Source organism: Lathyrus oleraceus, chromosome 4 (genome assembly GCF_024323335.1).
Source record: "Lathyrus oleraceus cultivar Zhongwan6 chromosome 4, CAAS_Psat_ZW6_1.0, whole genome shotgun sequence".
Taxonomy (NCBI): domain Eukaryota; kingdom Viridiplantae; phylum Streptophyta; class Magnoliopsida; order Fabales; family Fabaceae; genus Lathyrus; species Lathyrus oleraceus.
This window is the reverse complement of record NC_066582.1, coordinates 77,485,678-77,512,851: the sequence shown is the minus strand read 5'-3', so window position 1 is coordinate 77,512,851 and position 27,174 is coordinate 77,485,678.

Here is a 27,174-nt window from a genome sequence, read left to right as displayed (position 1 = left end):
AAAATCTCACTTACTAGAATGTTATGCTTTGAGGGTCAAATTTAACTCTATGTTAAGCAATCGTAATTGGACTTATGTAGAGGTCACTGTAAGACCCCAATTTTGACTCTAAGATCCCTCATGCTATTCTCATCATATGCATTGGGATCACACCTTGGCATCCTCATTACCCCTCATTCATTAGGTTTGCATTAGGAGAGACCACCAAGCACCATGTGATTGTATCATACTTTGTTATTATTTATTTACTAACCAAAATACCAAAAATATGTCATTGTATAGTTTAACTGCTTTTGTAGGTAGTGTGCATGCTCATATATGCTCTATCAAGCTCATATCTAGGGTTTGAGATGCTCAATGCAAGGAGCACAATCAAGAATGGGTCTACATTGGCTCTAATTATAATACATTACAAATAACTTTAATGTTGAGGTCAAGAGATAGTTTTTCTTGGAAAGTCATTGTTTATGGTGAAAGATTATCAGTCATTTTGTCTAAACCCTAGTTTGGAGGTCAACTTCCCAAGACCATAACTTGCTCAATTTTTATAAGATGAAATCCATTCAAGTTGCATGATCAAATTCAAGATGTCTACTTTAACTTTTATGTTTGGAGGAAGTGCAAATTCAACTTGCAAATACATGTGATAAGAGGAAACATTATAGGTCATTTTGGGCCAATACCATTGAACAAGTGATTTTCCTCAACTTCTAAAATGCATAACTCCTTCATGCTAAATCCAAATGAGGTAAAACTTGTGACCACATTGAAGGAATTTGAAAAAGCTATAACTTTGATGAAGGAAATTTTCTCATTTGAGGTCCATAAAAAAAGTTACCCAAGGTGGAAGAAGTGAACATATGGCTTGTTACTTAGAAATGTTTTTGTTATGTTTGATTTTCCAAACTTCCACCTCAAAATTCACCATGATCCAAGCTTCAAATAAAAAATAGTTAAACATGAAAGTTATTCCTCTTGATCTTAACTTTCCAAAAATTTCAAATTCGTCTCATTTAGAAAAAGTATAAATGACTTGCGCATGGCATAAAGTTGAAGGACCATTTCGATAATTTGAAGTTCCGTTTTTCATACACGATTGCATGGTTTTTCCACATGACTTCAGCATTACTTACACATAATTTTGGACCTAAGTGCATCATTGGATGGACCTATCACACGCCATGCAAGCATGTAAGTGATATTTCCATATTTGGCCAAAAATGGAAGTGTGCAATTATCAATCTCCTTGGCTATAAATAGAAGCTTTATTTCTCAGAATTGAGGACCCTGGCGCGCAAGCTTTGAATCAGCGACCCTAAACCCTCACATTCCAAGGATAAGCTTGAAGATTTTCTTTGAAAATAGAGTTTGAATTTCCCATTGTTTTTGAGATTGAAACTCCAAGAGTCCTTCCTCCTCTTTGATCCATTTCCACTCCATCAAGCATCTGAAGCAAGGCCAAGCATAATTAAGAGCAAGATCGTGCCAATCTGAAGCTACATTGAAGGTGATTTTCAGAATTTTTCATCTCTTCGATTCTTACTCAACTTTCCACTATTCTTGTTGATTTTTGATTGTCTGAAGTCCTACCAATATAGGCAACAAGATTGAGTTGCTTAGAGGTCAAATCGAAATAACTCAGATCATGATCCTCAAAATTCAACTCCCCGTATCTTTGTATATACTTAAAGTTAGACAATATTGAGGCCAAATTCGAGCTCCTGAGCATTTTCTCTTTATATTCATGTTCTCCTTTTTCATTTTGGTGATGGTTGAAGGTGGACCAGTCCGGTGAGGTCCACCAGAATAGAAGACCGGAGTTCTGGCTCCAGTGATGTGTTGGCACGCTTCTGAACCACATGATCCTTTCAAATTATTTTAATCTCACACGTTGGTTGTGATTACCATCTCTGCCGCGCTGTTGACTAATGACCTTGTGGAACACGCGCTTGGGTCAACGTTTTTTTGTTTTTTTGATTTTTCCTTTTAATTGTTTTATTTTCAGTAATTCATATTAATTTTAATAATGATCCAAAAAATATGGGACTTTCACCAAAAAATTTCAAATATTTTTCTCTTTCATTTTCTGAATTAAAATTATTTTTTGGACCAATATTGATATTTTTCACGATTTAATTGTTTTTGTGCAAATTTTGAATTGTTTAAAAATACTTTTAAGTTTCCAAAAATTATGAAATTTTTTGTCCAAGGTCTTTTGACCTTCATTGACCTAGGATAAATCTCTTGGCCATTTATTTGGTATTTTGGAGAGATTTTAGGTTTTTGATTAAACATATTTTAATTTAATGTATCTTTTAATTGGTTTTAATTTGTTTAATTGTGAATAAATTGTGTTGAGCTATTTTTATTGACTTGTTAAGTTTGACCATATTGTTTGGGTCTTGGTCAAGGTTGATTTGACTTTGTTGGATTAAAACCATTAGATTTAGGGGATTAATGGAATGTACATTCCATCTCCCAAAATGAATGAATGATTTTAATTTGATAAAATCCTTCCCTTGCCCAATTTGTGTTTGTCTCATTTCCCCTCCCTCTTCATCTTCAACCCCCTTATATCCCATTCATTCCATTGACCTATGATATCTCTATATCCTAAGGCTAATTGGTTGATAAACCAATACAAGTATGGATGAGATTAGGTCCACCTTTTTGCCATTTTCTTTTAAGTATGGTATGTTTTAGGAGTATGGTTCATTATACCATATCTCCAACATGCATTAACACTAAAATTTCTATTGCCCAGCCTCAAATAGTTATGACTTCTACATGAGTCCAATTACGATTGCTTAACATAGTGCTAAATTTTGACCCAAAAGCATAACATTCTAGTAAGTGAGATTGTAAGTCTCCCCCCTTTCATGGTATTGTGTGGAAACTTGGCCTGTTTTCCTTCCTTTGGAAGATATATTGGTTCAAGGATCCATGCTTGTGAATAGAGGGTTGAGTGTTCTCCAAAGAATGACTTAAACAATTTAAAAGTAAAAACAATACTAACATCTAATCAAATAACATTTGACTAATTTTTAATTTCAAGTCACTTACCTTATGCACTTTAAATTCAAGCCTATTATCATTTGTCATTATACATATCATTTAGGAACTTGTTTGTGTTTGTATATACTTGTGATTGTATATACTTGAGCCATATGCTATTAATATATTGTGATTGTATATACTTGTCTTGTACCTTGTTTGTGTTTGTGGTCTTAGGAACTTAATGTACATAATAATAACAATAACCCCTAAAAATGTTTGTATGGACTATTGGATTTGATCTGAGACTTGGACTTAGAATTAGGCAACACTCCATATGCAAATGGACTTGGTCAATGCCAACTTTTTTGAAGCCAATTCATTGTGAATTGAAATTTTATCTTATGCAAGTATTGAGATCCCTTTAGAATTCATCTGCTACATGGCCTTGATGCAAATGTTACTTTGAACCTGTATCTAATGCCTTATTTTGAGCCATTCAAGGAGTATGTCATCTGATACATGGGGAAGATTATGAAGACAACTATGGAGTTTCTAGCTTGGATGTGGCTATCTTTATTTGATGCCTTGTTCTTCATCTTGCTTGCTTGTTGATATTACTTGATTTTAAAGTCCAAGGGAGAATGGGTTTTCTATATGACATTCTTGTCTGATGGATTGCATCCCATTGGTCAGATCTTTTCAACTCTTAACTTTTAATTTTATGCTTAGGATTAGTCTCTTCATCTCCTCCCACTTCTTAAATTTCAAATCTCTCCCCTCTTTCAAAATCTTCTTTGCTTGTGTTTTTCTTTTAAAACTTAGACTTTATTGCAAATTAGAAACTTTGGCCTTATGCCATTGCATTTTTGAACTCTTTTTCTTAATCAAACTTGTAAATGAACTTAACAATACTTGACTTAAAATTTCAAAAGATAAAAAGAACTAACACTCATTCAAACTCTTTTAGACATTTTGTGCCTCTTATAAAGTTAAACTTTTGTTAAAAGCAATCAACTCCCTTTGAAATTTATACCACGAACTATGAGGTTTTGATCCCTCATTTTATGTTGGTACGTAGGCACAAGTCCGAAGGTCTTGTCAAACACAAAAATATAATTAATGAATTCTTTTCTCATCCACACACTCTATTTATTGCAAACATAATTTTATACCAAAACACATGTATACACAAAAAAGGGCTCCCTAGGAGTACCTAGGATAGTTTGGGTGCTAACACCTTCCCTCTATGTAACCAACCCCCTTACCTGTGATCTCTGGCATTTCATTAGTTTTGATTTGAAAAATTCTCATCTTTGAGTTTTGTTCGTACTTTTCCCTTTTCCTTTGGAAACAATAAAAGCATGGTGGCGACTCTGGTTTTATTGACGTTAAGTTTATCCATAGCTTAATGGTCATGAATTTACCGCTACAAAAATGAAGTGGCGACTCTGCAGGGGAGTAGTCTAGTGGGTTTAGCCTACTTTTTATGTGTATATAACTGTATATTTGATGTTTGTATATTTGTGTGTATGATATAATCTGCTTGTTGTGCTTGGTGATCTTTGAGTGGTGAGATAAGTTCTAACCCAAACTTGAGTGCAGTTAAGATAGGAGGATGGTATAGTCATGTTCGACTTGTGTGGAGTAGTCCTTAACAAGTTTTCTTGAGACCCATCTACTCAGTGGAGACCCTTTTGGAGCTATTGATGTCACACAAGTTATTTGTGGTTAGGTATTACTTTCTCTAATTTGGGGTCCGAGAAGCTTAGGACCGTAGAACATGTAACCCAACTTGGACTATTTAGGACGTAGTGCGGAGACTATTCAGGTGTAGACTTGATAACAGTTGTTACGCGATACTACACTCGGACGAGTTTCTCTTGAGAATATTATGGGTTGATGAGTCAGTCATCCTAACCTGTAATATTTGATAGATGGAATTAAAACTCTGGGAACTTTTTAGAACATGATCTACATGTTTATCCTTAGTACACTCCTTTGGGATGGTTCTTAACTTGACTCCATGCTCGTGACTCACAATAAACCCTTGATTCTTGGTTGATCGAATTAAGTCTTGACAATATCAATGGAACTTGGGCATTGATAAGGTGAAAACCATGATCCACCAAAATGGATGATTGATCTTGACAATGACTTGATTCATCCCTTTACCTTTGTTTGCCTTGTGTGTGATCCCTTACTTGTGATTGTTGCATTCATGCGCATCATAAAATTCATCATACGAAAAATAGCTTCAAGGAACTGAGGCTTTATTTGCAAATATTTTCAGACCATGGATTATGGACGAAGGAACACTAAGAAGTACAGTTTCAGATGTCCAGATTTTAAAGAGTTAAGGAAGCTATCATTATTTGTATTAGATCCCTTGGACTTCAAGCAAAGTCATGGGAAACTTCTATCTGTGTTGTCTGCTGATGTAGTTGAAGGACTCTTGAGTGTGTTGGTTCAATTTTATGATCCTCTCTACCATTGCTTCACTTTTCCCGATTATCAGCTTATGCCTATGTGGGAGGAGTATGCCCATCTCTTGGGAATACCTGTTTCTAACAAGGTACCTTTTAGTGGATTGGAGGAGATTCCCAGATCTCATCTTATAGCTAAAGCTCTTCATCTGAAGAAGTCTGAGATTGAGGCTCATTGGGTGAAGAAAGGAGGAATATTTGGTTTGACATATGAGTTCCTTATTGGGAAAGCTACTACCTTTGCTTAAGCCGGTAGTGTGAATGCTTTTGAAGCTATCTTTGTGTTGCTCATCTATGGTTTAGATTTGTTCCCCAACATTGACGGTTTTGTTGATGTTAACGCCATATGAATCTTCTTGATTTGGAATCCTATGCCTACTCTGTTGGGTGATATATACTTCTCTTTGCATCTGAGGAATTCTAAAGGTGGTGAGACTATTTTGTGTTGTGTTCCTCTTCTGTACAAGTGGTTTATTTTGCACTTGCCTCAGACACCTGCTTTTGTGGAGAACAAACAATGTCTACGGTGGTCTCAGAGACTTATTTACCTCACTAATGATGATATAGTTTGGTATGATTTTTCATTGAGTAGTTTAGATATTACTGACAGTTGTGGTGAATTCTCTAATGTACCCCTTGTAGCGGGGTATCGTTACCTTTAGATTTATTGACTAAATCAAAAGTAAGCATACAATTCGAGTCGCCACCGCACTTTTATTTGTCCAAAGGAAAGGCTAAAAAGCGAACAAAAGCCAAGTAAGAAGTTTTATCAAATCAAAAACTAATAAAAATGTCAGAGATCTGGGTAAGGTGGTTGGTTATGAGATGGGAAGGTTTTAAGCACCCAAAATATCCTTAGTACTCTAAGGAAGCCCTTTTTGCAAATGTGTATTGTAGGTTGGTGTTTGTGAAAATATGTGCAAACAAGATTGGGGGGATGAGAAAAGAATATTCATATTTACAATTTTGTTGTTTGAATGGATGAACCGATTGCCTACGTACCATCACAAAGGTAGGATCAAAACCTCTTAGTTCGGGGTAAAAATCTCAAAAAAGATAGGTGAATTGATTTGATCAAAAGCCTTAAGGTCTTTTGTTATCAAAGGGAGAAAACTCAATCTAAACCAGCAATCGACCATGTGAGGAGGGCTTCAACATACTAGTGAGGGGTTAACCCTATAATAAGTACGGAAGACTTATAGTCCAATCACTAAGGATAAGGTGAGGTTTACATCAACCACTATGATAACTCAAACCTATGACTAATGTTTATGAAAAAGGTTTTAACAAAGGTGACCATTGGAACCACAAAAACAACTTGAAGTGAGTTGTATTTACAAGTTAGAAGTATTCACAAAATAAGGTCAAAGTATGATTAAGATTCATTCACAATGAGTATTAATGAAAAAAAGTTTGAAAAATCAAAGGCATAAGGCCTAGGTTTCTATTTTGAAAACAAAGTCAAAGTTTGCACAAAATGATTTTGGCTGGGGTTAGAGTGGAGAGAAGAAGAGAAGGGCTAGTCTTAAACATGCAAAGATGAGAGAAGAGATAAAACCCTTGGAGTTCCTTTTCTTAAGATCATAAAGATGATTCAAGATGCTTCTTTCCTTTGGACTTAGTAAGCAACAAGCAATCAAACAAATATTATATTCAAGCTCCTAGGATCTCCATTTGGCTTGTCTTTCTTAACTTGGCTACTCATGACAATGGTTCTTCTTACTATCTCAAGATGGAATCCCTATCACACAAGAGCAAACATCAAAAAGTTCACAACACAATAAGAGGAATGGACAAAGAATGAGTTTAGATTAGGGGTCATTTGAAGTCAACTTTAAGATTTAGCATTCTAAATGCATGAGGCCTAGTTGCTCTTCAACAAATTTAGCATTCTAAAGGCATGAGGCCTAGTTGCTCTTGAACTCCTTTAAGCATAGGTAAGGTCGTAATTCTAAGTCCTTTTTCCTTTTTGCATTGGGTTCACACAAACAAAGACAAAACAAACACAAAGCAACAATATATATATATATATATATATATATATATATATATATATATATATATATATATATATATATATATATATATATATATATATATATATATATATACAATAATGAGCTCAAATGAGCAAAGGGAAAATGACATAAACATAAAATATGAGCTCAAGTGAGCAAAGTAAAAAGAAATATGAATAAATGAGCAAGAAAATAAATTGCATTAAAGTAAATTGCAAGAAATTAAATGCTTGAATTAAAGTTAGTAGTTAGTAGTTAATGTTAGTGTGTCATAAGACAATTTAGCGTTATGTTAAGCAATCGTAAGTGGACTAATGTAGTAGTCACACCTATCTGAGGCCGGTCAATAAAAATATAGGCAAATAAACACAAGTTAGAGAGCCAAGCTCCTATAACTTGCCATGCCAAAAGAAAAGAAGGAAATCCTTGTATGGACTTTAGGTTTTTTTCTTGACCAAGAAGCAACTTATCTTGGACACAAAGCAACTCACTTGATCATGGATCAAGTTGAGTTTGATTTGGATCAAAGAAGGTTAAGCCCATCATATGTCAAGACTAACCACAAATCATTAACTCATTGGCCAAAAGAAAAAGAAAAGAGATGAAGATGAAATGAAATGGAAAGAACATTAAAGTATCAAACATAATTGACCAAATGTGAACCAAGTCATCATTAACCAATGGTAAACAGAAGAGAAATGAAGGTTAGAAGTCAACAAAGTCAAATATATATTTTTGGTATTTTGGGAATTAAAATAAATGCAAAATTAAAATGGACAAAATAAGGTCAAACCTCAAATTCTATTCAAATCAACTTGGATAAGTCCAATTGAATTATCATAGGTCTAACATGGTCAAACAAGGTTTGACAAATTTTCTCAATAATTTTTTAAAATAGAAACTATTTAAAATCAATTAAAAACAATGAAAAATAACACAAATGAATTAAAATCTCAAATAAATCTCAAATCAATTAAGAAATTGAGGACACTATTTTCATAGACTTATCATGATCCATATATGTTAAGAAAACATTTTTGGATTTTTTGGATATAAAAAAGTATTTAAAATGAATTAAAAACTATTAAAAACAAAATAATTCACAAAAAATATTAAATGAAGTCACAAAAATAAATAAAAATCAGATTATGAAACTAGATTTTTCAAAATATTTTTTGCCATTGGTCTCATATTTTTATGACTTCAAATAAAATAGTTATGAATTTTTGAAATAAAAAGGAATTAAAAGAAAATAAAATAGAAAATAGAAAAGAGCAAAAAACCAGGAGCGCTGGATTGACTTCATTAAATGACGTGGCGTTATCCAATGGCTCAGGGGCACTGGAGTACCATGGTCATAAGTCAAGCGCGAAACAAAGTGAATTAAAAATAGTCAATAGAACGCATGGCCACGATTAGATCATTTGAATGGGATCCAAGGACTCAGGTGGTTCCACATGAGGATGGTGGTGGAAACCACCATCTTCTCCGACCAACAAACAACTTCCGGCCACCACGCGCAGGTTTTTCAACCTCAACCAAAATGAAAAAGCGTGGTACCAAAATGAAGTTGGGGTGATGTACATCACCCCTGTAACCTTAGATTGTGCTCAATGTTTCTATTACGTGAGAAATCTGAGCTTGAAATTCAAGGTATGCAAACTGAAATGGTTCAAATCATGAAATCAAGACCACCACTGGTCTGCCTCTTGCTCGAGTACTTCAGAAAACAGTTCAAACAAAAGAAATTCACATTGTATATCAAGCTTTAAATCAAAACAATTTGGTATTATATCTTTGAAGAGCAGCTTTGAACAACACGATTCCTTTAAGCTTTTGCTTCCAATTTGATCTTGAGATGTAATATGAATGCAAGGCTAAGGAATAAGACTTGAAGATCAACTGATTGTGTTGAAATTCAAGCTCGAAATTGAGAAATGAAAAGTGAAATTCCTTTAAGTGAGGTTAGGATTCCAATTCTGCAGGGTGTCAGATCACCTTGAGGTTGAATTTTGAATGAGGAAGAGCATGTATTTATAGCTGGAGATGGAGTAAGCAAGTGAAATGCTCGTGTGCATGAGAATTGGGTCCTCCATGCATGGGCCTGTACAGGCGCATGTGAGGCCCAAAACTGAATGGAAATGTAAGCCGAGCTCATTATGAGATGGTTTGGACGTGCAATTGGCCCGGGGTTAGCTTGCATATGAAGTTACAAAGTGAATTGCATAATTGAACCTAAATATTCATCTCTTCGAAAGTCCCATATGGAAAATCCAAACATGGTCCTGTGAATAATGGTTGGAAAGGTCTTGACATAAGGAAAAAAAGATATGTTGGACAAAAATCCATTTGGAGTTTGGAAATTTATGAAAACTGGTCTTGAAGTTTGAGGTACAAAACATGTCTAGGTTTCCTTTGAATTTTTTTACCAAAAGTGACCAACTTCAAGCCCTTTTGTTTAAATGATACAAGCCTCAAATGGAAAAAACTTAAACATAAAAGTTGTAGACAGTTTCAAGATGATAAATTTGGACTTAAATTTTGCATCATTTGGATTTTTAATGAAAAATTTATGGTCACTTGAAGTTGGACATTTTTCAAATTCAATGGTTTTGGCCCAAAGTGACCTATAATGTTTTGTATTATCACATGTGTTTATTTTAGGATTATGAAATTTTGTCCAACATAACATTTTAAATAGACATCTTAATATTTCCAATGAAATTGTTATCACCTAAAAATAATAAAAATTGAAGAAGTTAGGTCCTTGGGAAGTTGACCCAAAATTAGGGTTTCAGTCAAAATGACCTATAATGTTTTGAAATGAATGATGACCTTCCAAGTTTCAAATGGATTTTTGATGAACATGAAAGTTGTTCATATGGTTCTTAAGAAAATTGTTTCTCTTGGGGTCATATTCATTTGACAAACACATCAAAAGTTAGGTCTCAGGGATCCTCAGTTTAGTCAGATGACTTGACTGGTCAACTTCTCAAGGTTAAACTTCAAATCTTGATGAATGAATGATTGAGGATAATCAAATAGGATCATATATGAATAAAATAATGAACGAAATAACTTCCCTTGATTGAATTTGATCATAGGTTGAGGTTGCTTCATGAGCAAGGCACAATCAATGCATAGTTGAATTAGGGTTTCCTTGGGAAACAAGCCTCAAGCCCTTTGGGTTATCTTGATAAAATTGGCAAATTGAGATAATTGGGAGACATATATGATTATTTAGAGTTTTGTGGACCATTGTCATGCTTTCTTTCATCTTCATTTGGCCACTTCATTGAGCTTAGGAGCCTCCTAGGAGCATGGGCACACATGATTGCTTAAGCTTCAAAACAAAAACAGTTAGTGACATATTTTTGTGCTTTTGGTTAGTAAAAAAATAAGAAAAGAAATAATATACAACACAAGCATGCTTGGTGGTCTCAAATCAACTCACATAAGTCCTACCCCTAGGGTAAAGGAGCCACACATGCTATGATCCTTGATGCAATGCAATGAGCAATGATATGATTCCATGAGGGATCTTAGGGTCAAAATTAGGGTCTTACACCCCTTATTGGTACACAAGGAGGAATCAACTACAACCCTGCTTTGGCTCGTTGTCAACTTGGGTTCCCCTTGAGAGACAAACCTAATAACGCTCAGTTAGAAGGTCTTTTCTATCAAGAGGGTAAAGATCCCAAACTTTTGAAGCAGAAGATTGTGCATGTTTGGCATAATGTGCATAGGAAAGGAAGATCTGAGCTTGGTCCACGCAACTGTGTAGCTTTGGAAGCTTAGACTCTCTGGGTGAAGAAAAGAGCTTTGGAGTTGAAGATGTTGTATGCTTGTGAGAGACCTTTGTCCATGGTTGTGGTTGAGCCATAAACTCTCCCTAACCAGGACTTAGAGGAGTTGGAAGACACACTCTACAGGATGAAGCAAGAGAAAGATATGTGGGAAGAGTGGTTCCATGCTTTGAGTAGAAAGCATGAGGAGTTGCAGCTTGAGTCTAAGGATAAAGATGCGCTTATTAAACTTCTTGAAGACTGAGTAGTGAAGAGACAGAGAGAGCCAGAGGGTCCATCTTCCTCTAGTATGTCTCAACCTTCCGGTGCTTGGAAGAAGATAATTGATCAGCTTGTCCTCGAGAAGGCTCAGAGGAAGACTTCTTTTGAGTCCGAGATTCGACGCATTCGAAGGAAGTACGCACCTGTAGCCAAATCATCTGACACCGTTGTTAGAGGATTCTTAGGATGAGTAGTTTCCTTTTCTCTTGTATTTGTACTTTGGTTTCTGAAAATGTACTCAGTGTAATCCTTCCAAATTATATGAATAAAAGAGAATTTTATGGTCAATCAAATTGTTACAATTGTTATTAGTACATATATTTGCAAATAAAATAGTATGCTCCTTGAAAATAAAAACAATCAAAATATCGCATTTCATGCATCATTTGCATAACAGGTCTTTCTTCCTCCAAATGTCTTATTGGTTATTCTTATGTGCTTCAGCCAAGCTGACTCATCAATACAATACTCGCGCCAATCATCCAAGAATCATGGAACACTTGGAACAAGAGAACCGAGAGTTGAAGGATGAGATTACCCACTTGACTGCCATGATGGAGTCTGTCCTAGCTGCTCAAAGTCAATCTTCTCCAACGCCTGCTCCTCAAAGGACTATCATTTCAGAGGTTGTTACTTCAATTGTGCCTGGTGTAAGACCTCAATTTTGACCCTAAGATCCCTCATGCAATTCCATCATAAGCACAAGCATTGAGATCATATCTTGGCATCCTCCTTACCCCTTTTCATTGGGTTTGTTTTGGGAGAGATCACCAAGAATCTTTGTGATTATATAATAATTGTATTTTGTCATTTCACTAACCAAAATATCAAAAATATGTCTTTGCATTTATCTAACTCTTTTGTAGGAAGGGCATGATCTCATGGATTCATCAAGTTCACAACTAGGGTTTGAGACCCTCATGAACAAAGAGCACAACCAACAATTGATTCAAGAATGGTTATTAACATCATATATGAGTCCCAATGATCTCTATATGTTATATTGATCAAGTTTTCTTCAAGAGTTTGAGGGTGATTTGCCTTGGAAACCCTAGTTTGACTGAGTATCTTGAGTAACTTCTCCAACAAGCTATCTTACCAATTGATCAAATTTCTCAAGGTACACTTCAAATTTCATAATCTTATGCATATATGATCTACCATGAGCCAAGAAAGTCAAGAGAATTGGAAGTTAGCAAGTTGGTTGGTGGTGGTTGGCCAGATGAATTCATCTGATCAAAATTGGGTCTCCCTAATCCCTATCTCCTACAATTTTCACCATATGAAAATTATTCCAAGAGAAAACTTACTCTAAATGATATTTCAAACACCTTTCATGTTGAGACCTAGAGCTATTTTTTCTTGGAAAATCATTTTCTATGTTGAAACATTATAGGTCATTTTGTCTAAACCCTAATTTGAAAGTCAACTTCCTAAGGCCATAACTTGCTCATTTTTTATGAGATGAAAGATTTCCAATTTGTACAATCAAATTCAATGTGTCTAATTCAACTTTGACGTTTATAATGGGAGCTAATTCAACTTTTTTGAGCATGTGATATGAGGCTACATTATAGGTCACTTTTGACCTATACCATTGATCAATTGATTTTTCCAAACTTCAAAAATGAATAACTCTATCATTTCAAATCCAAATGACATCCATTTTGAAGGTCTTTGAGATAGCTAGTACTTTGAGGAAGACACTTTTCTCATTTGAAGCTCCCATAAAAAGTTAAGCAAGGTGGAATATTGAGACATATGGCTTGACACTTAGAAAATTTTTGATATGTCAAATTTTGCAAACTTCCACCTCAAATTTCTCCAAGTTCCAAGCTCCAAATGAAAAAGTGTTCAACTTAAAACTTGTTCCTATTAATCTCAACTTTCTAAAGAGCTCAAATTCATTCATTTTGGATGAGAAATGCATAGGCTGCACATGGCTTAAATAGGATGATATCATTTGGAATGGGTCCAACTTCAAGCAACAATGCACATGTGCCTTGCACTCTAAGATAACTTCAACATATCTAATCATTCATTTTGGACCTTCAGCTATCATTTCATGGGCCTATGCGCGCCCATGCACTATTCCATCATCATTTGCCAATTTTGGAAAGTGGAGAGAGTGTGCAAATATCACATGGATTCATCTATAAATTGAGGCCCTTATGCTCAGAATTAAAGACACCATTACGCCAGCTTTGATCCCCCTCTTCAAACCCTTCACTCTCATAGGATAAACCTGATAAATTCATTTGAATTTGAGCTTGAATCTCCACTGTTTTGGAATTCAATTCTCCAAGAATCCATTGCTTCTAAACCTTTCCATTCTCTTCCTGCAAGTGATTGAAGTGAGTCCAAGTGCAAGCAAGCTCAAGATCCATCAGGTTCAGACCTTCATTGAAGGTAATTTGCAGAAATTTTAACTCTTCGATTCTCCTAAATTCTTGCTCAATTCCATTGATTCTTTGATTATCTGAAGTCCTATCAATGTAGGCAAGAAGACTGAGTTGCTTTGAGGTCAAATCGAAGCAACTCAGATCATGTACCTCAATTTTCAAATCCACATATCTCTCAATATATTTGGAATTGGAATAATTGGAGGTCAGATTCGAGCTCGGTGCCCTTTTTTTTTTCAAGATCATGTCCCTGTTTTTTATTTTGGTGATGGTTCATCTTGACCAGTCCGGTGGAGCTCATCGGGGAAGATGACCGGAGCTCTGGCTCCGGCGATGAGGTATCTCACTTCTGAACCATAGGATCCATGTATCACGTTTTAATCTGAAGCGTTTGTTTTAATTACCATCTATACCGCGCGGTTGACTCAAGAACACATGGAACGCGCGTTTTGGATCATCAGATCTGCCACCTTAATTAATGAGGGAGATCTGGTGGTCCACATATTTTTGAATTTCTAATATTTTGTTTTAATTACATTTTCTTCAATAATTTATATTAAATTTAATATTGATCCAAAAAAATATAGGACTTTCACTAAAAATGTCCAAATATTTTTCTCTTTCATATTCTAAATTAAAATTATTTTTTGGATCATTATTAATATTTTTCATGAATTAATTGATTTTGCATTTGTTTTTAATTGTTTAAAAATATTTTTAAATGTCCAAAAATTATGAAATTTTTTATCCAAGGTCCTTTGACCTTGTTTGACCTATGATAAATCTCATGGCCATTTATTTGGTGTTTTGATGAGATTTTAGGATTTGGACAAAACATATTTGAATTTAATGCACTATTTTATTATTTTTAATTGAATAAATCCCATTTAAATTGTATTGGCCTTTTGTGTTGACTTGTTTGAGTTTGATTGTTTGTTGTTGGGCCTTGGTTAAGGTTGATTTGACTTTGTTAAGTTAATATCATTGGATTTAGGGGATTGATGGAATGTATATTCCATCTCGCAAAATGAATGACTGATATTAATTTAATAAAAGTCCTCCTTTGACCAATTTGTGATCTCATTCATCCCCTTCCCCTTTATCTAATTTCCCTTCTTCATTCATTCATTTCCATTTGGCCTATGACATCTCAAAGTCCTAATGCTAGTTGATTGAAAAATTGACATGAGTATGGATGAGATTAGGCCACACCTTTCGCATATTCTTTTTTGTGTGTGGTATGTTTAATAAGCGTAGTTCATAATACTATGTCTCTAACATGCATTAACACCAAAAGTCCATTGCCCGGCCTCAAATAGTTGTGATTCTACATAAGTCCAATTACGATTGCTTAACATAACGCTAAATTTGTGACATAAAAGGCATAAACATTCTAGTTAGTGAGATTGTAAGTCTCCCCTCTTCCATGGTATTGTGTGGAAACTTGGCCTTCTTTCCTTCCTTTGGAAGATGTTTTGGTTCAAGGATCCATGCTTGTGGAAAGTGGGTTGAGTGTTCTCCAAAGAATGTCTTGAAATCAAAAGCAAAACAAAACTAACTTCTAACTTACTAACCATTAACTTATAATTTAAAGCTTTTACTTTAATTCAATTTATTTTTAGCACTTTATTTGATTTGCCATTGTACATATCATTCTAATTGTTTATGTTAATGTAATTTTCACTTTGTTCATTTGGACCATATTGTGTGATATATTTTTTTTGTGTTGCTTGGTTTGTTTGTGTGGTATTTGACCATTTAATGTAGATAATAATCATAAAAACCCTAAAAAGCTTTTGAGTGGACTGTTGGCTTGATCTTGGACAAATGGACTTAGAATCTAGGCAACCTTCCTAAGCTAAAGGACTTGGCCAATGACAATTTGTAAAGAACCAAGTGCTTGCAATTTGAATTCATCAGATACATCATTCAAGATCTCTCTTAAAGTTCATCTGCAACATGATCATTGTGAAGCTGTCATTTTGAACCTGTGGAATTCATCTGTTACATGGGCTATTTCTGAAGAAGATCATAGAGTGGATAAGCTTGGATGAGACCATCTTTATTTGATGCCTTTTCTCTTCAAGATTGATATAATTGAGCATTTGTGTGTTGTTTGATTCTAAAAAGTCCAAGGGAATTCTGGGTTTCTATTGACATACTTGTCTATTGGATTGCTACCCGTTTGGTCAGATCTTTTCAACTCTAAACTTTTAAATTTTTGTGCATAGGGTAGTCTCTTCATCTTCTCCCCATTTCTTTAATTTCAAAATCTCTCCTTCCATTTTCAAAACCTTCTTTGTGTGAACTATTTTTGTTCTAAACTTTGACCACTTTTTGCAAAAAAGATAGAAACTTTGGCCTTATGCCATTGCATTTTCAAACTTACTTTCTTAAATCAAACTTGTAAATGAACTTAACAATACTTGACTTAAACTTTCAAAAAGCCAAAAAGAACTAACTCATTCAAACCATTTTAGGCCTTTGTGCCTTTCAAACTTAAATTTTGTTAAAATCAATGCATCCATTTTGAAATTTGTAGCACGAACTACGAGGTTTTGATCCCTCATTCTTATGTTGGTATGTAGGCACAAGACCGAAGGTCTTGTCAAACATAAAAATATAATTAATGAATTCTTTTCTCATCCCCCCATTCTATTTTCTTGTAAACATCACTTTGTACAAAATACATATGCACACAAAAAGGGCTCCCTATGAGTACCTAGGACAATTTGGGTGCTAACACCTTCCCTCTATGTAACCAACCCCCTTACTTGTGATCTCTGATTTTTATTAGTTTTTATTTGAAAACATCTTACTATTTGGGTTTTGTTCGTACTTTTCCCTTTTCCCTTGGAAACAATAAAAGCGCAGTGGCGACTCTTGTTAATCGATCTCTAGCTTATCAATAGCTTGATGATCATGAATTTCCCGCTACAGAAATTAAGTGGCGACCCTGCTGGGGAGTAGTCTCCAGTGAGTTTAGCTTACTTTTTATGTGAATATATTTGTACATATGTGATGTTTGTGTATATGTATGTGTGATATAATCTGCTTGTTATGCCTTGTGTTCTCTGAGTGGTGAGATAAGTTCTAACCCGAACTTGAGTGCAATTAAGATAGGAGGATGGTATAGTCATGTTCGACTTGTGTGGAGTAGTCCTTAACAAGTTGGCTTGAGATCCATCTACTCAGTGGAGACTCCTTTGGATTTGGAAATCTCACATAAGTATTTGTGGTTAGGCATTACTATTTCTAATTGGGTCTGAGAAGCTGAGGACCTTAGAACACCTAACCCATCTTGGCCTATTTTTAGGAAGTAGTGCGGAAACTGTTTAGGTGTAGACTTGATAGCAGTTGTTACGCGATACTACACTTAGACGAGTTTCTTTTGAGAATATTATGGGTCGATGAGTCAGTCATCTTAACCTGTAATATCCGATAGATGGACTTAAGACTCTGGGAACTCATTAGAACATGATCTACTGGTTTTTATCCTTAGTTCACTCCTTTGGGATGGTTCTTACCCAGACTCCATGCTCGTGACTTGCAACAAACCCTTGATTCTTGGTTGATCCAATCAAGTCTTGTCAATATCAATGGAACTTGGGTGTTGATAAGGTGTAAACCATAATCCACCAAAATGGATGATTGATCTTGACAATGACTTGATTCATCCCTTGACCTTTGTTTGCCATGTGTGTGATTCCTTATTTGTGATTGTTGCATTCATGCACATCATAACATTCATCACATAAAATTCCAAGGAACTAAGGTATCATTTGCAAATATTTTCAGACCATGGATTATGGACGAAGGAACACTAAGAAGTACAATTTCAGATGTCTCGACTTGAAAGAGTTAAGGAAGCTAACATCTTTTGTATTAGATCCCTTGGACTTCAAACAACGCCATGGGAAGCTTCTGTCCATCTTGTCTACTGATGTAGTTGAAGGATTATTGAGTGATTTGGTGCAGTTCTATGATCCTCTATCCCATTGTTTCACTTTCCCAGATTTTCAGCTTGTGCCTACTGTAAGACCCTAATTTTGGCCTTAAGATCCCTCATGGCATCATAACATTGCATTTGCATAGCCTCAAGGATCATAAGCATCTTGGCTCCTTCCCTTTGGGTGGGATCCCTCTTGTGAGTGGTTTGAGATCACCAAGCATGCTTGAATTGTATATTATTGTTTTTCTCATTTTTTTTACTCAAAAGCACAAAAATATGTCACTAACATTTCTTGTTTGTAGCTTGAGCAGTCACAAGGTCTAAAAGCTTCTAGGAGATCCTTTGTGCAATGATATGGTCAAGAGAAGATGAAAGAAAGCATGGTAATGGTTCCTAAAGCTCTCATCCATAAAATATGCCTCCCAAGTATCTCAATTCATCATTTTGATCAAAGCAAGTCAAGGGGTTTGAGGTTTGTTTCCCAAGGAAACCCTAATTCATCTGATCATCAATAATCCCTTGCTCATGAAGCAACCTCAAACCATGGTCAAATACAATAAAGGGAAGTTCTTTAATTCATCATTTCATGCATATTTGAACTTGTTTGAGTTTCCTCAATCATCAATTCATCAAGATATGAGTTGTGGACTTGAGAAGTTGATCAGTCAATTCATTTGACTATTTTGAAGTGCACTAAGACCTAACGTTTTATGTGTTTATCAAATGGAGATGAATCCAAGAGAAAAAATGTTCTTAAGAACAATATGAACAACTTTCATGTTCATAAAAATTTGATTTGAAGCTTGGAAGGTCATCATCCATTCCAAGACATTATAGGTCATTTTGACTGAAACCCTAATTTTGGGTCAACTTCCCAAGAACATAACTCATTCATTTTTCATGATTTTGAGGTGAGAGTTAATGAATTGGAAATCTTATTGTGTCTACTTCAAATGTTATTTTGAGAAAAATTTCAAACTCTCAAAAGAAATACATGTGATAATGCAAAATATTATAGGTCACTTTGGGCCAAATGCATTGAAATGTGAAAAAGTCCAACTTTAAGTGTCCACAACGTCTTCATCAAAAATCCAAATGATGAAACATTTAAGTCCAAATTGATTGTCTTGAAAATATCTACAACTTTCATGTTTAAGATTTTATCATTTCGAGCTTGCATCATTGAGACAGAAGGGCTTGAACATTGGCCAAATTTGGAAACTTCACATATGCATGTTTTGCACCCTACACTTCAAGCTCAAATTTCACTAATTTCCAAGGCCCAATTGGAGTTTTGATCAACATAGCATTTGTTCCTTATGCAACAAGCTTTCTAACCATTACTCATAAGGTTACATTTGGAGTTTGGAAGCATCATTTTTGAAGAGGAGAACTTTTAGTGCATTTTGGGAAAACTTGATTCAATTGCCATGCATGAGCTGATTACATCCATGATGCACGTCCATTTCATTCAAATATGATCTCAGCTTGCCAAGCCATGTGGAATTGGGCCCTCTATGCGCCTGTACAGGCCCATGCATGGACGCCCTTTCCATTCATGCAAATTTGAAGTCACACTTTCAACATTGCTTACAGGTCTCTCCATCTATAAATACCTTTCCATAGCTCTTCAATTCTTCAACCTAATGGCGCCTAAATCCCTGCTGAATTGAATCCCCACCCATACCAAAGGAACAAACTTCATTTTTCTCTAAAATTTTCAGATATGAAATTCAATTGCATTGGTTGAATTTTAAGATCTAAAGTTCCTAAGCCTCTTCACTTTGATCCATTGAAGCTTCTGTTTGCAAAAGGAACCAAAGAGAGTGACTCAATTCTTCATAATCCAAAGGTTTTGCTCAGCTGAATTTTGCTTCGAATCTCATCATACATTGCTCCATTTGCCTTGATCTTGTGTTGTCTGAAGTCCTCTCTATAGAGGCATCATTATTGTGTGTTTAATTGTTGGAATTGAGCAAGTTCAGTTGAACACCACCAAAGTTCCATCTCTGATTTCTCTCTTAATAGGAATCTAGAGTGGAATTGAGTGGCATAGGAGTGATGTACATCACTCCACCTTTCGAATGGTGCCTGGATCGTGCATTTTAGTTAACATTTTTTGAACTGCAATTTATGATCTCCACCGGAGCTTGCCGGAGAAGACGGTGGCGCTGGCCATCGTCTGGTCTCCAGATCAGATCTGGACCATCCATTTCCATTTCCAGATCTAATCTCATCTGTCCAAACTTATGACTTTTTTAAATACCACGTATGGTTGCATTGACCGTGGAACATGTTGTACGCGCGCTTATGGATGCTTGGATCTGCCAACTCAATTAATGAGCTCAGATCCAAGTGCTCTCGCTTTTCCATTTATTTGAACTCTGATTTTTATTTCTATTTCATTTTTTAATTCCATTTCATTTTCTAAAATTCATATCTCTTTTATTATTGGTCCAAAAATTATGAGACCAATTGCATTATTTCTCTTTTAATTTCTAGTTTCTAAAAATAATTTTTAATATTTTTTATTTTATCATTTGCTATTTTTTAGTAATTTTCTCTTTTCTGTTTATTTTTAATTCATTTTAAATAGTTTTTGATATTCAAAAAATACAAAAATATTTTCTCAACCTCTTTGAATGATGATAGATCTATGAAAATATTCTCATCATTTTATAAATTGATTTGAAGTTTATTTGAGATTTTAGTTCAATTAGGTTATTTTTATTCATCTTTAATTGATTAAAAATAGTTTCTGACTTTTAAAAATGCTGAAATTTTTTGTCAAACTTTGTTTGACCTTGTTGAACTTGGGATAATTCACTTGGACTTTTCAAAGTTGATTTGAAGTGAGTTTGAAGTTTTACCTTTCTTTAATATTTTAATTCAAGTTTTATTTTAAATATTAAAAATGCCAAAAATATTTTGTCTATTTCTTGACTTCCAATCTTCATTTTGCTTTTGTTTTCTATTGTTTGACCTTGATCTTCCCTATCTTTGGTCAACATTTGTTGATTGGTACATTCCATTTCATTTAATGCACTTTAATTCTACATTTGTAATTCTTCTTCTTCTTCTTCTTCTTCACCTTCTTTTCTTTTTGATCAATGAGTTAAAGGTTGATGGTTAGCATTGATTAAGGAGGTTTAGTCTTCCTTGATTCAAATCTAATTCATCTTGATCAAATGATCAAGTGAATGGCTTTGCATTAAGGATAGATTGCTTTCTAAATCATGCAAAGGACTTAAACCAATACAAGATCATTTCTCATCTTCTTTTTGGCATGGCAAGTTATTGGAGTTTGATTCACTAATTAAGACCTCTAACTTGTGTTGTTGCCTAGATTATTATTGAGTGGCCTCAGATAGTTGTGATTTCTGCAAGAGTCCAATTACGATTGCTTAACATAGCGCTAAATTTGCCTTATGGCACACTAAATACTAACACTAACCATTGACCATTAACATTTAATTCTTTCTTTTTACATTTATGTAATTTACTATTCTTGTACATATTACTCATTTGCTTTTCCCCCTTTGCTCACTTGAGCACATGTTTATGTTAATGCAATTTTCCTTTTGCTCACTTGAGCACATAATTGTATATATATTATTGTGCTTGTGCTTTTGTTTTGATTGTTGTGGACCAAATGGAAAAATGGACAAAAAGGACTTAGGTTCTAGGATATTCCCTATGCAAAAATGGAGTAAAAAAAGGCCTTAATGTTGAAGATGGATTAGAAGGACCAAATCTTTAAACTCACTCTTGTCCATTTCTGATTTGCTTCATAAAACTTTTGATGTGTGTGCTCTTGTGCTAGGGAATCCTATGAGAGCTCAAATTGAAGAACCATTGCCATGTTCATCCAAAGTGAAAGATACAAGATACATTGAGGATCTCTTAAGAGGCTTGTTTGATTGTTGCTTGAGCTTACTATTATTTTGCTTGCATATTCCAAGGGATGGGAGCTACTTGGATCATCAATATGATCTCAAAAGAGGAACTCCATTGATGGTCTTGTTTCTTATCCCTTATCTCTTGTATGATTAGGACTATTAGCCCTTCTTCTTCTTCCCTCCACTCTAACCCAAGCCAAAACTTTTGTGCAAACATTTAACACTTCTTTTCAAACATTAGAAACCTAAGCCTTATGCTTTTGATTTTTTAAATTATCTTTTTATAACACTTATTTTGAATTGAACTTTTAAATCAACTTTGACCATATTTTGTAAATACTTTTCATTGGTAAATATAACCCATTCAAATACTTCTTTTGTGGTTTCAATGGCCACTTTCTTAACCAAACTTTTAATAACCTTTAGCTATTAGGTTTGAGTTATCCTTGAGGTATATGTAATACTCACCTATATCCTTAGTGGTGGACAATGAGTCTTCCATGCTTATCTAAGGGTTAACCCCTCACTAGCATGTTGAAGCTATCCTCACATGGTGGATTTGTGGTTTTAGGTTGAGTCTTCTCCCTTGGATAACAAAAGACCTTAAGGATTTTGGACCAATCAATTGACCAACTCGTTTTTGAGACTTTTACCCCGAACTACGAGGTTTTGAAATTCTAGTTATCATACTTTGGATGTCACACGGGTTGTTATGACATCCAATTTTGCACAGACAGGAATTATGCAGAACTTAACAGTAAGTGCAGTAAATAACACAAGTAATTGTTTACCCAGTTCAGTCCAACATGACCTACATCTGGGGGCTACCAAGCCAGGGAGGAAATCCACTATTAGTAGTATCAATTCAAAGCTAAACTCACCCGTTTACAACTTATCACTTAATCACTACCCAATGCAATTTCAATCTTAACCTAAGATCAGAGTTCATACTCACTCCCCCTCAATCACCTCAGTGATTACTATCTTTAAACAATATTAAAGACAAGTTGAAGTCACACTTCAAACAACTCTTGATTGTGCTTCACAGCTTTAATCAAGATACACAGCACTCATGCTTAAAAGCTTTGAGCGACACAACACTTACAACTCAATGAACACCCTATGCCACAACTATCATCTACTTGATAATGGCTTGGCTTACAAGATACGTCTAATACAAGACTCACAAAAATACAGCAGTGAAGTATGATGGACACACAAAATCTACACGCCTCAAAATCCCTGAAACTGAATGAAGGAACGCCTTCCTTTTATATTGCAGTACCCTGGGCTTTTGCACCTGTATTCTCCTGAATTTAAGGTCACGCGAGTTCCCATAAATTCAACATTTAGGTTACTAACAAATAGGCTATTTGTTAGGTTCATTGAATGTAGCTTGGTTGTTGATTTCCTGGATTTTCTCTCAGTTGTTGAATCCCTGAAGAATAGCCTGAGAAAAAGCTGAAACAGAAAACTGAACAACCTACAATATAGCATATGCTGTCAGGCATGAATGTCACGACATTCAGCTTGACATCAAGGTCCATATGCTGAGTCTGTTTTTCCAGAAAATAGACTGTACAATTTTGCTGACCTGTACATGATCAAAAAGACCATACTACAGTAACAACTTACATTAATAAATGTCAAAGTGTCCAACTTAACATTTACACATTTGGCCTTCAGTTAGTTCTGTTATTCTCTTGAATAACAAACTAAGTTACATGCTGAAGTATAGCAGAACACCACTCTGTCTAATGTTCAGTAGCTACTGTCAATGATGAATGTCATAACATCCAGTTTGACATTCAGTCAGTAGGCCTTATGCCAGGTCTGGTCTTTCCTTGATAACCAGACTGGAAATAAATACTAAGTTCTAACAGAACACCTGCTGTTCTATTCCTTAGTATTTGTTGACAGGTATGAATGTCACAGCATTCAGTTTGACATTCAATAAATCCTGTGTTAGCTAGTCCTGCAGTAACTACAATATAGTCACACATACATGTCATGACATCAGTCAAGACATTAGTAACCATCTAGTGTTTTACCATATAATGCAGCCAATTAAACACCTACAAACTCCCCCTTTGGCAAATTTTTGGCTAAAACACTTTGATCCCCATAACAGAGTTCATAGCAGCGGAATCACACACCTAGCAGGAATTAATACTAGCTAATACACTCAGAGTGGCAGCACACTCACACACATGGAAGTTAAATAAAAACTTCACACAGCAGCACACACATACAGAAGTTAAATCTAAACTTCAACACACAATCGCTGCAGGGGAGGAATCTGTCGTCATGAGAGTCTGTTGTAGAGACCCACTCTGTTTGTCAGGGGTTACTCCCCCTTTTTGTCAAAAATGTTGCCAAAGCCAACAACATAACCAGAGAATAACGACAGAGTTACAGACTTGGTTTTACTTCACAGTTTCAACCAAGTTACCATCCACTTGATCTTGCTTCACAGCTTTGATCAACTAATCACCCACTTTTGCTTTACAGTAGGTACCACCATATCAGATGCCATGATTTTGTTTCTGACATCCAGAACCACTCCTGCATGAACAACATCCTTGAACTCCTGCAGGTACATTGGCCTTCTCACAGTAGGGTGTCTCCTTACCCTCTTGTATCCACCCTTGTTGCAAGTAGCATAGCTATGATCTGTTGACCAATCATGGCCTAGTATAAATTGTTTAATAGGCAGAGATGTTAAACAATTTATCCCAACCATCAGTGGTTGCTATAAGGTCTCAGAGAGACATATTCCCAGTTTGCTCCTTAAGTTTTCAAACTGAGTAGCATCTAGAGCCTTTGTAAATATGTCAGCCAGTTGAAGATCCGTGGCTACATGTTCCAAAGTGATCACCCTGTCTTCCACCAGATCTCTGATGAAGTGGTGCCTAATGTCAATATGTTTGGTCCTGCTATGTTGGATGGGATTCTTGGAGATATTGATGGCACTGAGATTATCACAGAACAATGTCATGACATTTTGAGTGACATTGTACTCAGTGAGCATCTGTTTCATCCAAACCAGTTGGGAACAACTGCTTCCAGCAGCTATGTATTCAGCCTCTGCAGTGGACAGAGAAACACAATTCTGCTTCTTGCTGAACCAAGATATGAGGTTGTCTCCTAAGAAGAAGCATCCACCTGATGTGCTTTTTCTGTCATCAGCACTCCCAGCCCAGTCAGCATCACAGTACCCAGATAGGACAGGCTCAGACCCATGTGAATACAGCATCCCATAGTCACAGGTCCCATTGATGTACTTGAGAATCCGTTTGACTTGATTCAAGTGGCTCACCTTAGGCTCTGCTTGATATCTGGCACACACTCCAACTGCATAAGAAATGTCAGGTCTACATGCAGTTAGGTACAACAGACTACCTATCATGCTTCTATACAATCATTGATCAACACTAGGCCCTCCATCATCTTTGGTCAACTTCAGATGAGTGGGAGCAGAAGTCCTCTTGTGCCTAGCATTATCCATACGAAACTTCTTAACTATGTTCTTGGCATACTTGCTTTGGGAGAGAAACATAGAGTCCTCCATTTGGTTTACTTGCATTCCAAGGAAATAGGTCAGTTCTCCCACTAGACTCATTTCAAACTCAGACTGCATCTGGTGAACAAATTTTTGAACCATTTGTTCTGACATTCCACCAAAGACTATATCATCAACATAGATTTGAGCTATCATGATTTTGCCTTCTTCATCCTTCACAAACAAGGTTTTATCTATGCCACCCTTTCTGTATCCATTTGAGGTCAGAAATTCGGTTAACCTTTCATACCATGCTCTAGGTGCTTGTTTCAACCCATACAAGGCTTTCCTCAACTTGTATACATGCTCAGGTTGGTTAGGATCACAGAACCCTTTAGGTTGTTCCACATAGACTTCCTCATTCAGGTAGCCATTCAAGAATGCACTCTTCACATCCATTTGGAATAGCTTAAACTTCAGGATGCATGCTACCCCCAACAGCAATCTGATGGACTCAAGCCTAGCCACAGGAGCAAATGTCTCATCAAAATCTACCCCTTCAACTTGAGTGTATCCTTGAGCTACTAGTCTTGCTTTATTCCTAGTAATTACACCTTTCTCATCAGATTTGTTTTTGTAGATCCACTTGGTACCAATGATGTTGGTCCCTTCAGGTCTTGGAACTAGTTCCCAGACTTCATTCCTTTTGAACTGCTCAAGTTCCTCTTGCATGGCAGTGATCCAGTATTCATCAGTCAGGGCTTCTTTCACATTCTTTGGTTCAACCTTGGATACAAAGCAGGAATTTGAGTTTATTCCTCTTGACCTGGTAGTTACACCACTGGTGGGATCCCCTATGATAAGATCCTTAGGGTGGTCTTTCTGAATTCTGATAGATGGCACTTTGGTGGTTGCATCTACTTCACATTCAGGAGGAGGTTCCTGTACTTCTTTAGACTTGACTGGACTGTCAGTTGAACTGTCAAGGAATGTTTCAACATCCTCCATGACATCGGTTCCTTCCTCTTTATCGTCCACAATGACATTTATGGATTCCATCAGGACATTGGTCCTGTAGTTGAACACTCTGTAGGCTCTGCTGTTAGTGGAGTATCCCAGAAATATACCTTCATCACTTTTGGGATCTAGCTTCCTTCTCTGTTCACGATCTGTGAGAATGTAGCATTTACTTCCAAAGATATGAAAGTACTTCACAGTGGGTTTTCTGCCTTTCCATATTTCATATAGAGTGGAGGAGGTTCCTTTTCTCAAGGTGACTCTGTTGTGAACATAGCATGCGGTATTCATTGCTTCAGCCCAGAAGTGCATGGGGAGCTTCTTTGCATGAATCATTGCTCTGATCATTGCTCTGGCAGATTCTTGAATAGTTCTATTTTTTCTTTAAACTATTCCATTCTACTGAGGAGTTATAGGGGAGGAGAACTCATGACTTATTCCTTCAGACGAGCAAAACTCATCAAACTTGGAATTCTTGAACTCCGTACCATGATCACTTCTAATCCGGACCAAACAACTGTCCTTTTCCCTTTGAAGTCTTACGCACAGGTCTTTGAAGACATCAAATGTATCTGACTTCTCTCTGATGAAGCTTATCCACGTGTATCTGGAATGGTCATCCACCACCACGTATGCATATTTCTTCCCACCAAGACTTTCAACTTGCATAGGTCCCATTAGGTCCATGTGCAATAGTTCCAGAACTCTGGAGGTTGTGGGATGTCCCAGCTTCGGATGTGACATCTTGGTTTGCTTGCCCACCTGGCATTCTCCACAGACTCTTTCTTCATCAATCCGAAGCTTTGGAATTCCTCTGACTGCTTCCTTGGATATAAT